The 11,501-nt window shown below is 39.4% G+C and overlaps 1 protein-coding gene and 1 long non-coding RNA gene across 3 annotated transcripts in view; one reads left to right on the top strand and one right to left on the bottom strand.

The window, feature by feature from the left end:
* The window catches only part of LOC118280253 (uncharacterized), a 104,163-nt gene that overhangs the window by 59,715 nt on the left and 32,947 nt on the right, over nt 1-11,501 (top strand). The window lies entirely within an intron of this gene.
* Nucleotides 2,708-10,381, bottom strand: LOC126912041 (uncharacterized). Its single transcript, XR_007706657.1, has 4 exons — nt 9,968-10,381; nt 8,013-8,075; nt 3,931-4,086; nt 2,708-2,861 (listed from the first exon to the last, which is right to left on the bottom strand). It is a non-coding gene; the product is annotated as an uncharacterized LOC126912041 (long non-coding RNA).

Below are 11,501 nucleotides of genomic sequence, written 5' to 3'. Positions count from 1 at the left end.
TCTCCGTCCGCGTACCGGCCCATTGTGTTGCTCGACGAGGTGGGAAAAGTTTTCGAAAGGATCATTTCGAACCGCCTCGTCGCGCACTTGTCCGGATTTGGGCCGGATCTCGCGGATGGCCAGTTCGGCTTCCGCAGAGACGGTCACGACGGGGGCTGCAGTGTCCAGGGGTAAGGTCGACGTACCACCGGATGCCTACCTACCTTCGTCGTGTAATCGAGGCTTACCTATCGGATAGGTACGTTACCTACCCCGGGAACCGACGAGAGATGTCGCGCGGTGTTCCACAGGGTTCGGTTTTAGGGCCGCTCCTGTGGAACATCGGTTACGACTGGGTGCTGCGCACCGACCTCCCGAACGGCGTTAGCGTAGTCTGTTACGCCGACGACACGCTGGTGCTAGCGCAAGGGAGGTCGCACCAGGCGGCGGCCAATTTAATGACGAGAGCGGTTGCGATAGTCGTTGCAAGGATCCGGCAATTGGGACTCGAGGTGGCGCTCCACAAGTCCGAGGCCATGTGTTTTCATGGCCGCGGGAACGCGCCACCTCCGGATGGGGTCCCAAATAACGGCAGGAGGGGTTACCATCGGCGTCGAGACGACGATGAAGTACCTAGGACTCGTCCTCGACAGTCGATGGAACTTTGTGGAACACTTCCGACGTTTGGCTTCTAAGTTGGAACGGACGGGGGCTGCGCTTAAGCGGCTCCTGCCCAAACTCGGAGGGCCAAATGCCTCCTGCCGGAGGTTGTATGTATGCGGTCCATGGCCCTTTACGGCGCCCCTGTGTGGGCGCCGAACTTCGCGCCAACGCCAACTCGGACGCTGCTCACGTCCCAAGAGGGTCATGGCCATCCGGGTGATCCGTGGATATCGCACGATCTCCGGGGAGGCGGCGAACCTCCTTGCCGGATTACTGCCGTAGGATTTGGAGGCGAAAGTGCTCGCGCGCGACTTTAGTTTGCGCGCCGACGCGCGTCGCCGGGGCGAAACTCCGCTGCCGCGCCATAATCTGGCGCGGCAGCGGAGTTTGCGTGGCGGGACGAGCTCCGGCGCGATCTCATGGCGGATTGGCAGCAACGACCGTCACAACCGAGGGCTGGGCTCCTGTCATTGCAGCGGTAAGTCCCCTCTTTGAGGAGTGGCTAGAGAGGCGCCATGGCATCCTCACCTACCGCCTGACGCAGGTGCTTACCGGACATGGGAGTTTTGGTAGGTTCCTGTTTTTGATTGGGCGGGAGGCAACGCCCGGGTGTCATCACTGCGAAGACCGCCCAGAGGACACGGTGGAACACACGGTTGCGGTCTGCCCTGCGTGGGCCGAACACCGCCGTGCCCTCAGGGAAATGATCGGCGACGGCGACCTCTCGCGTCCGGCTTTGGTTCAGGCCATGGTGCGGAGCGAGGGGGACTGGGATGCCGTCTCCTACTTCTGCGAAGCAGTCATGCTAGCTAAGGAGGAGGCGGGACGCGTGAGGGAACGAACCTCCTCACGCCCCAGCCGACGCGAAGGACACTCCGGGCGTCGGGGATCGCGTGACGATCTCCGGCCACCGTAAGTGCGGGTCTGCGGACGGCGAGCAAGGGTCGCTCGCCGCCCGACCAGAACCAGACCCGTGCGTGCGGCGCGTTGCGTTCCGCGCGCGCCTCAAAGAGCCATCAGACCACCACAGATGGGGCCCAATAGGGCTGATGCTTAATCCGGAGCTGCGGACCACCTAGCGGGTTTACCGGGGCTCCGGCTCGACAAGCAGGTGAAGGAACGGGGTGGTTTTTAGTCAGTAAGAGTCTGACACTCCCTCTCGCCTCGCCCAAGGCGGTAGATGTCAATGGATGATTTTCCCCCTGAATAAAAAAAACCCGTGTTCCATTCATCATTGGGTAACAAACATATCCACAAACTCTCGCATTTGTAATATTATTAAGATATCTTGTCTTGCCTGCCCTTTTAATTAAAATAAGCATTGATACTATTTGTTTCATGCCTGCAAAGATAAATAATCATAAATGATCGTCTGATGTGTAAAATTAGGTTTGGAAACCCTGTTCTCGGCGTCCAGGTAGTATATTATATTATGTACATATGTTACCGGCCAAACCCAATTTCAGGACCAAGTTTTACCTAGGCAAAACTAGTTCTTCCTATACGCGATAGGATTAACTAGTACAGCCTAGTATAAACTAACTTGTCCTTAGCTCGATAGGATAGACCAGTTTAGGCTAGGACAAACCAGTTGATCGTGATATAAATACGCACACTCTTTTCTTCTCAGGGTAGTCGGTAGGAAACGCTGGCCCCAGCAGTAGCTTCATTAAAGTAACAGTACGATGTACCATTTCTGTACATTACAACAATTTCATATCGAAATCTTTCAGGTCATGACTTTGACTTTGACTATTACTGCTACCTCGCCTACATGTATTCCTGATATCAGAAGAGATTCTCCTTTCACCGACATATCGAAAGTGAGATATCTCCTATCTCCGACATGCATAAGTTATTTATTCTCTAAACTCCCACACCCCACAAGAAAGCAACCCTTACCATGATACACTACAAACATTTTATTCTTATGTCCTCACAATTTCACTTCTGTCCGCCGTGGGTTTTCCCATACTATTTGCCCATAAAAAAAAATATTTTAAAGTTTTTGTATTAAGATTAATTATTGTACTATATTAATTACTTACAAAAATTATATTTTTTACTTGCTGATCCTTTCACCAGGTTGTACCTACATATTGTGGTACTATTATAGATTATATGCATGCCAATATTTATATAAGAGTCCGTTAGCTGATAAGTTTTGTAGTCAGTAGAGTCAATCAGTTCCTTCAAGTTTGTACAATGTGGATACAATCCTGTAAAAGTGTAAAACATTAGGTACCTATATATACTCAATACTCAATTTTATTCTTTATTGCATTCCACAATGTAGGCTTAGGTGGTAAACATTTGGTAGGTAACAATAGTGGACCCTGTCGGGCACAGCAAAATAAAACTATGGATATAATAGTAGATATACAGTATGGAGATCACTCATATGACTAAAATGACCACAAGACTACAAGTATTATTAGTCCACAGAACCATAATTCCACTAAATATTTTAAGCAAAACCCGAAATTAATCAATTGAAATTTTCAAACTACATAAATAATTAAATTAATCAAGTCTCAAATTCTGAGGAACTGTAATGTTGTAGGTTGCCTAGGAATGTTACGGGCCTGTGGTGCGGCTGTTGCTATGCCGTATTTGTCAAAGTAAGTCAACGGCAAAAATGCAAGTTTTGGCTTATTTTTGCCTATTTGGCTCATTTTTCGTATATTGTCAGCCAAGATGATTAAAAATATGTGGTTTAAATTAAGTCATAAGAGGTTTCCCATTACGGTATACGGTCGACGCTCGATAATTAAAACCTTCGATAATAATTCGAGCCTCTTGGTAATTCGAAGTTACCGCGAGGTCTCTAGAAAATATCTATACATTTCCACCTAAATCAATCATTTTTTGTGCACTTAATTCGAATTCATCGGCGTCAAACTCTCGATAGTTCAAAGTTGGAAAGAGAATGGGACAAAGATCTCAAGTTCAAATTTCAGACCCTGAAGTCTATATTACAACAGTAATTATCAGAAAAATATATTGAAAAATTCTAAGTCTTAAATCATTTTTCCAATTATATTGATTAATGTGTCATCCACAAAGAAGTACACCGCCACCTATGGATGTAGGCAGCGGACTGCAACTCTGGTAACGTCACGCATACGTCGACAAACGTTGTTTCACATAGTTTCCTATGAAGCCGTGGTATCACTCCGTCCGAGCCGGTCCATTCGTACTAAAGCGTGGATTACCACGTGTTAAATGTTATAGAATGAAATGTTTAAAAAGTAATCAATATAACTAGAAGCTTTATCATTCTCTTACCATTGCTGTAAAACTTGACGATGGCGTTATCACTGTGATATGGTACGTTTGTCGGGGCGACGTTTATATATAAATTATCCCCCTGATTATATGTAAATCGATCATGTGGTATATAATACTCAGGAGGTTTAGCACTGGACTCAATGTTTGAAGAACCTAAACGCAAAATAAAAATAAAATGCTAAATTAAAACACAAACACATTAATACAACAATGTTATTTATAATTATCAGGGGAAACAAAAAATATTGCACGATATGAATAAAATAATATAAAAGTAAAACTATAAAAATATCGCATGCAAAAACAAGGTGGCGATGTGCCCAAGCCCAAAGGGTTGCCACCTCAGTATGAGCTGGGCACCGAGAGAACTCTGTTGAACGTACTGTTGAAATAGCCTGTGTGGAATTAGAGCGGTTTATTGTTTTGAGTGTGTATAGACCACCTACTGGTTTGTATGACTGTTTTGAAACAGTATTAGATGAAGTGTTAAATAAACTCAGTAGTTCAAATAAATTCATTATTACTTGTGGCGATTTTAATGTAAATTTGTTAGAAAATTCTAGTTTAAGTACAAAAATTGTAAGTTTATTTGCCTCATTTAACCTCACGAACCTGTTTCTGGAGCCCACTAGGATAACTCCTACTAGTGCCACTTGCCTAGATAATATTTATACTGACATTGTACCAACTAATAAACAAATTATATCATTGCTTGATTCAGATCATTGTGGACAATTAATTTCAATAACAAATAAAGTAAATAAAGTGTCGAAACCACATATTATTGTTAACCCAAAGACTGAAAGACGCATTGAAACTTTCAAATCTAAACTCACTGACAAAATACCTTTATTATTAAGGAATAAAAATTCTAATAACTTGTGTGATGAATTTTTTAACATTTACCATACCGAGTTTAAGTCCACCTTCACACCTAAAACCATACCAGCTCATGGCAATGCGTCTTTCAATCAATGGGCAACTACTGGTATCTATAAGAGTAGGAAACGCCTATATGAGCTTTATAACGAGAGGACATATATTAATACAACTGAATTTAGTGAATATGTAAAGAAATATTCTAAATTATTTAAAAAAGTTTGCTCAATTGCAAAATCGTTATACTTGAGCTCTAAAATAAAAAACAGTGACAATGTAATTAAAGCGACCTGGAGTATTATTAACAGTGAAACAGGGAGGTCTAAAGAGAGGAGTAGTGAATTTAGTCTTGTAATTGATAATAATGTAATTAAATCAGATGCAGAAGTCGCAGCTGCATTTGAAAACTTCTTTTCGGACGTTCCTGTATCCACTACTAAGTCTTTGAACTCATCTCCCACAGTTGCAGAATCTTTACTAAAAGAAAATGTTGCAGCTTGCAATTTAGGCTTCTCTTTCGAACACATAGATTATACAGATATAGTCAAAACGTTCCATACCTTGAACAAGAAAAAGACTGCAGATCTGTGGGGTAATTCTGTGTACATTACCGGCTCTGTAATAGATATTGTAGCACCCGTATTAGCTCTAATCTTTAATAACTGTGTCGATCGTGGTGTGTTTCCTGATCTCATGAAGAATAGTAAAATAACTCCGTTATTTAAATCGGGTAGTACTTCTGACCCCACTAACTTTAGACCTATTTCAGTACTACCTACATTCAGTAAAATTTTTGAAAAAATTATTCTACATCAGTTGCAAAGATTCTTTAATAGAAATAAATTATTACATGGAAATCAGTTTGGTTTTACAAGGGGTCGTTCAACAACTGATGCCGGTGTTGAACTTCTTAATCACATTTATGATGCATGGGAGAACTCGGCCGACGCATTGGGTATTTTTTGTGACTTATCCAAGGCGTTCGATTGTGTCCCTCATGAAACACTGATCAGGAAGCTATCCCATTATGGAATACGGGGCAGCTCTCTGGATCTTCTTAACTCATACTTGAGTAATAGGATTCAGAGAGTCGACATTAACGGAAAAGTTTCCTCCGGGTCTATTGTTAGGATGGGTGTTCCGCAGGGGTCAATTCTCGGCCCGTTTCTCTTTCTTATTTATATTAATGATTTACCTTACCTTGTGAAGGATAACCATGGGATAGTACTGTTTGCTGATGATACATCTTTATTGTTTAAACTCAAACGTGGACAATTAGTCAGTGATCATGTAAATAGTGCTCTCTCAAAAATAGTTAGCTGGTTTGGTGCCAATAATTTGTTACTTAATGAATCAAAAACTAAATGCATTAGATTCACAACACCAAATGTTAGACATGTGAAAACCAGCGTGCTAATCAAGGGCGGGGAGTTGGACCCTGTAGATTCAGCTGTCTTTTTAGGTATAACCCTGGACGCTAAGCTACAGTGGGCTCCACACGTAGATAAGTTATCGAAAAGGCTCAGCTCTGCAGCATATGCCGTTAAAAAAATTAGAAATTTGACCGATGTAAATACAGCGCGATTAGTATACTTTAGTTATTTTCATAGTATCATGTCATATGGTATTCTCCTGTGGGGAAATGCTGCTGACATTCAGTCTGTCTTTGTGCTGCAGAAAAGAGCCATTCGATCAATTTATACTCTTAGTCCGAGGCACTCTCTTAGGGAACTATTTAAAGAAATTAATATATTGACTGTTCCCTCTCAATACATTTATGAAAATGTAGTGTATGCTCACAAAAACATTAATTTATTCAAAAAGTATTGTGATATACATAATATAAACACTAGAAGTAAAAACAAATATATAGTTCCCACTACTAGACTTAAGAAAATAAGTGGTTCGTTCAGATGTCAATGTATACGCTTTTACAATAAAATTCCCAGCGATATTCAAAGTTTGAGCCTGAATAAATTTAAAAATGTTATTAAAGAAAAACTGTATAGTAAAGCTTTTTATAAAATTAAAGACTACTTAGATGATAGTCAGGCTTGGGAGTGAGCCGTTATAATGTCCACACAGGTCATGTTGACATGTTTGTAACACAAGTTACATTTTTATACAATTTGACATGATATACATTAATATCATTCGATATTTTTTATTTTTATTTTTATCATATTATTTTTAAAATTGTTAGTCTGAGGACCGTGTGAGAGTTTGCTTAGTTATTTCACTTTTAGTTAATTATATTCTGACAGTGTGAGCATTTACGAGACCTACCCAAATGTTCTTTTGGTTGGTATTGTTCGTCGGATCATTCAGCAACAGCCGTTAGCTGAGCTGATTGTAAACTGACACATGCGTACGGCCATCTGAACAGGTCCGCTCATACTGTTGTGGTTCTTTCCTCTAAAGACCACTACAGAACCAACTTGCACGGTTCTCTCACATTATCCTCTATTTCATTGTCTGGACTTTAAAAGAGACTGTGACCTCTGAGTTTGTTTCGGCATTTCTTCTCAGAGTAGTCAGATAGGAAATGCCGGCCTCATCTAGCTATTTGAAATATTGACGTGTAAAAGTGTTATTTTATGACCTATTTACAGAAATAAATATCATTTATCATTTATCATTTATCATTTAGAGTACCCAGCACTGGTTTTCAGTTGGCACCCATTGTACTGACCCACGGATGGAGACAATGTAACATATGGCGACAGAAAAGTAACACTATAAAATAAAAAATGGCGAATATTTAAATAAACATACATACTTACATATTTTGAAATAGATAATTCATTGTGTACCGACAACAAGTGAAAGAAAATAATAATTAATTAATTTAATAATTTTGTAGTCGTGGGTTTGCCCTGCAGCATAAGGATATCATCAACACATTATTACATTACTAGCTTCTACCAGCGGCTCCGCCCGCGATCCCGTGGGGTAAAAAGTAGCCTATGTGTTATTCCAGACCATAATCTAATCGTTTCAAATGTAATCCCGATCCCTTCAGCCGGTTTGATGTTCACATAAAATTAAGTAGGATATACTAATGTTAGCTACTCCCGCGCGGTTTCACCCGCTCTGCTTGGCTCCTATTGATCGTAGCGTGATGTGGGACTGTCCAACACAACAACCTCTTTAGCTGTATGTATTAGTATATATATGTAGGTATAGATAAATGTAATTACCTGCGACACCAGTCAACTGCATCGACATGTAGCTTGCGACAACATACGCGAGCAAACTCATTTCTAAAACAAAAGAGGACGTCATAACATTCAGGTATACAGAGTTTTTAGCGTATGGAGTCAGTGTAGTCAATGAAAAAAGTTATTACAAAAAGCCGACTTTAAAAACAAAAATTAAAATCTTTGAAAAGGTAAAAACTAAAAAGCAAATTGTATCCGACAATTATCAGAACCTTAAATGATAAATGATATTTATTTTTGCAAATAGGTTACAATGTAACTCTTTTACACGTCAAATCGGTCTCATCTAGTTATTTACTCTTAAATAAATAAATAATACTGAGTATCGCAACTAAAAAGTGTGAAGTAAAATATTTTATGATGAGAGGTAAGTTCGGAATACTATTCATTCGGGTTCTCAACTTGGGTCATATTATATCGTTTTAAGTTTGACATAACAAATTAAAATGATACCTAAAACATTAATATTGTTGAGGTTATTTCTGTTTATGTAATTAAAAGGACTGTACCTAAATATTTTAGGAAGTAATTAGATTCAGAGCTGGGCACCGCTAATCGTTAATCTGAATAATGATTATGTTCCTTTGGGAAAGTGGTGTAGTTTTTACACATATTAATATGACCAATTCCTAAATTTGCTCTTTTCTTTAGAATATCCGGAATTTCATATTTGTTTTTTTACTTAATGTTTTAATTGATATACATTTAGTTGGCTTTGGGTTTAAATTTAAATATTGGTTACAGATTAATTATGCCACGAAAATATTTTAAAAAATCGCTTCGTGCCACCAATTACACTCAGGAAGATTTAAATGCTGCCTTAAAAAACATTGCAAAAGGGGAAAGAAGCCAATATGCTGCTGCAAAACATTACAGAATACCAGTATCGACACTCAATGACATGAGCCGTTTATAATATTTTTGTAATGTTGTATCTTTCTGTAAGTATCTTGCACAACTATTATGATATAAAAACAGTTGAGAACCTCTGTCTGAATTTGGTAGAAGTGAGGAAAGACCGGATTATAAAATTCATTATTTTACAATATTTAATGCTTTTTTTACTTTAAAATACTTTGATAAAGAAACACGTATACTTTTACTCGTTGTACACAATTTGTCAGAGAACCCGGGGAGCTAGAACAAAAATTTAAAGAAATCCCACCAATTGCCGGTCTTCCCCCCTACATTACGATCTTTACCCGTTTTCATTATTTTCGTTTGTGTGTATATTTTTATTAATATATAAGAAAAATGATTCTCAGTCTGGTGTAAAGTAAAGTACCTACAATATGTGGGTTCTATTGAAAGTTTTATAATTTGCTGCTAAATCATGTGTTTCGGAGCCATATAGATGCTTAAAAAAATATACCTCATCTCATCAAAATCGCGTCCGATGTTGCCCCGATCCACCTTAGTATGATTTCTAGTTAAAAATAATTGATACACTTATTGACAAGATAATATTGCCTACTCAAAAGGTACCGTAGATATTTTTCATGAAAAGCAACTAGTATAGGTGGTGCCAATCAGAGTTCAGTATTTTAATAACTCGTGTCCTTTATACTTACTGGACCCAATGACAGAATCAATGGCATGCTAAAGTAAACTGACTTTTTAGACAGACTCTATTATAAAAATATTTAAAGGCCTTTCGCACGGAGAAGGTTTGAGCATTAATCACCGCGCCCGCTCAATGCGGGTTGGCGATTTCAAAGTTATGATCAGAAATTATAAGCCCAGGTTTCCTAACGATGTTTTCCTTCACCGTTTGTCCGTTTGTAGTATTAGTGATTACTATTAGTGAACTTGTATACCTTACTATTAGTGATTAGGATGGGCCTTTACAGTACCTACCGAATCATGTCAAATCTCCATTATTCCAAATAATGAACAAAGAAAATGTCTTAAAATTTAAAATAAAAACAACTCACCGCTTGTTTCAAGGAATAACAAACATCTCCCGAATTACTGCACCGAATCGGATGCGATATTTAGTATCGGATGGTCGGAACAAGATTTTATAATAGAAGGAATTTTAAATTAATCTGGAAAGTTAGAAAAAAGAACTTGTACGATACCGTGCGGATTATATATGTATATTCACGACCGACAGAAACCTTGCTATATATAGTTCGAGTTAGAGCCAGTCCACACGGCGCGTTGCGTTGCGTTGCGTCGTCGCAGCGCTGTCCTTGCGTTGTTTTACATACAAATAACCAAGGTGTTCGCACGGCACACATGACGGACAGCAGCCCCCGAGACGAAGCGAGAGGGGGTGTACTCGTGCGACGTCTACGTTTTTGTATTTAAGACGTGAAGACTGCGTCATAGTAACGCACCGCAACGCGCCGTGTGGACTGGCTCTTAAGTTATAAAATTAAGTGAACATTAAATAATAATTTTCCTTTAAACCAATCTGCGCATATAGTAGGTACCAGGGAGGAAAATGTTTATGCAGAAATGATAGCGGAGTGAGTTAAATGTAAGCGTCTACGTAAACCTTAAAATTAAACCGTAATTAGTACCTACAGGAAAGTCGTGTTAATTACACCATTTATGACTCAAGAACAGCTAAAACGTTTGGCTAAACGTTGGTGAGGAGGTAGCATAGAACCATGAGCCGGACATCATAGAAAGTTTCCCCCGCGGTACTTAAACCTTCACCAATTATATTTATTCAGCTCTTTGAACAATAAATCCGTTCCGTAGTTATTGAGTTCACCCCGCACTAGACGCGGTGCTGAATACGTTCGATAATGCGTATATCCCTGGCCACATTATTAGACGCACTCTTGTGTTTTGTTCCATTTGTAATTTCATTGAGACGATTTTACTCTTTATGTTGTCTGTTTATGTATGTTGTGCATGCAATGCATGTTTATGTATGCAAATACAAATGTGACATTTTCCGAGTTACATGTATTTTCTAAGATTATTTAGACACCACTGACAAACGGTGAAAGAAAACATCAACATGGGCTTAATTTTTAATTATAAGTTTGTAATCGCCAACCCGCTTTAAGCCAGCGTGGTGATTAATCACCACGTGGTACGCTCGGTACTTTCTCCATTTGAGAAGAGGCTTTTGTAGCATAAGTGGTGTTGTGGAAATGTATTGTATTTTTTGGATTTGTATTTACTTTATAAATATAGAATTACAGTGTTTATTAATTCATATATCTTTACTACATAATTATAAAATGGAAATCTCTTCTATTCTAATGCGATCATCTGCGGAAGCACTGGTTCCAATTAAACTACATTTTTGTCGAGGATAGTCCATTTGTCAAGGAAGGTTATGCGATATAACATCATCACGCCATGCTTTAATAGAACCTCTAAACTTTTAAATATTTAATTACCAACTCGAAATGCTGGTGCGTCATGAATGTATAAAACAAAACCGTCCACATGGAATGACAGCTACATGTGCACTTTTCAAACAGTCGCATCAAACAAAATGCC

The sequence above is a fragment of the Spodoptera frugiperda genome, chromosome 21, assembly GCF_023101765.2.
Source record: "Spodoptera frugiperda isolate SF20-4 chromosome 21, AGI-APGP_CSIRO_Sfru_2.0, whole genome shotgun sequence".
Taxonomy (NCBI): domain Eukaryota; kingdom Metazoa; phylum Arthropoda; class Insecta; order Lepidoptera; family Noctuidae; genus Spodoptera; species Spodoptera frugiperda.
Note: the sequence above shows the minus strand (reverse complement) of the source record. Positions and strands in the feature narration are given on the sequence as shown.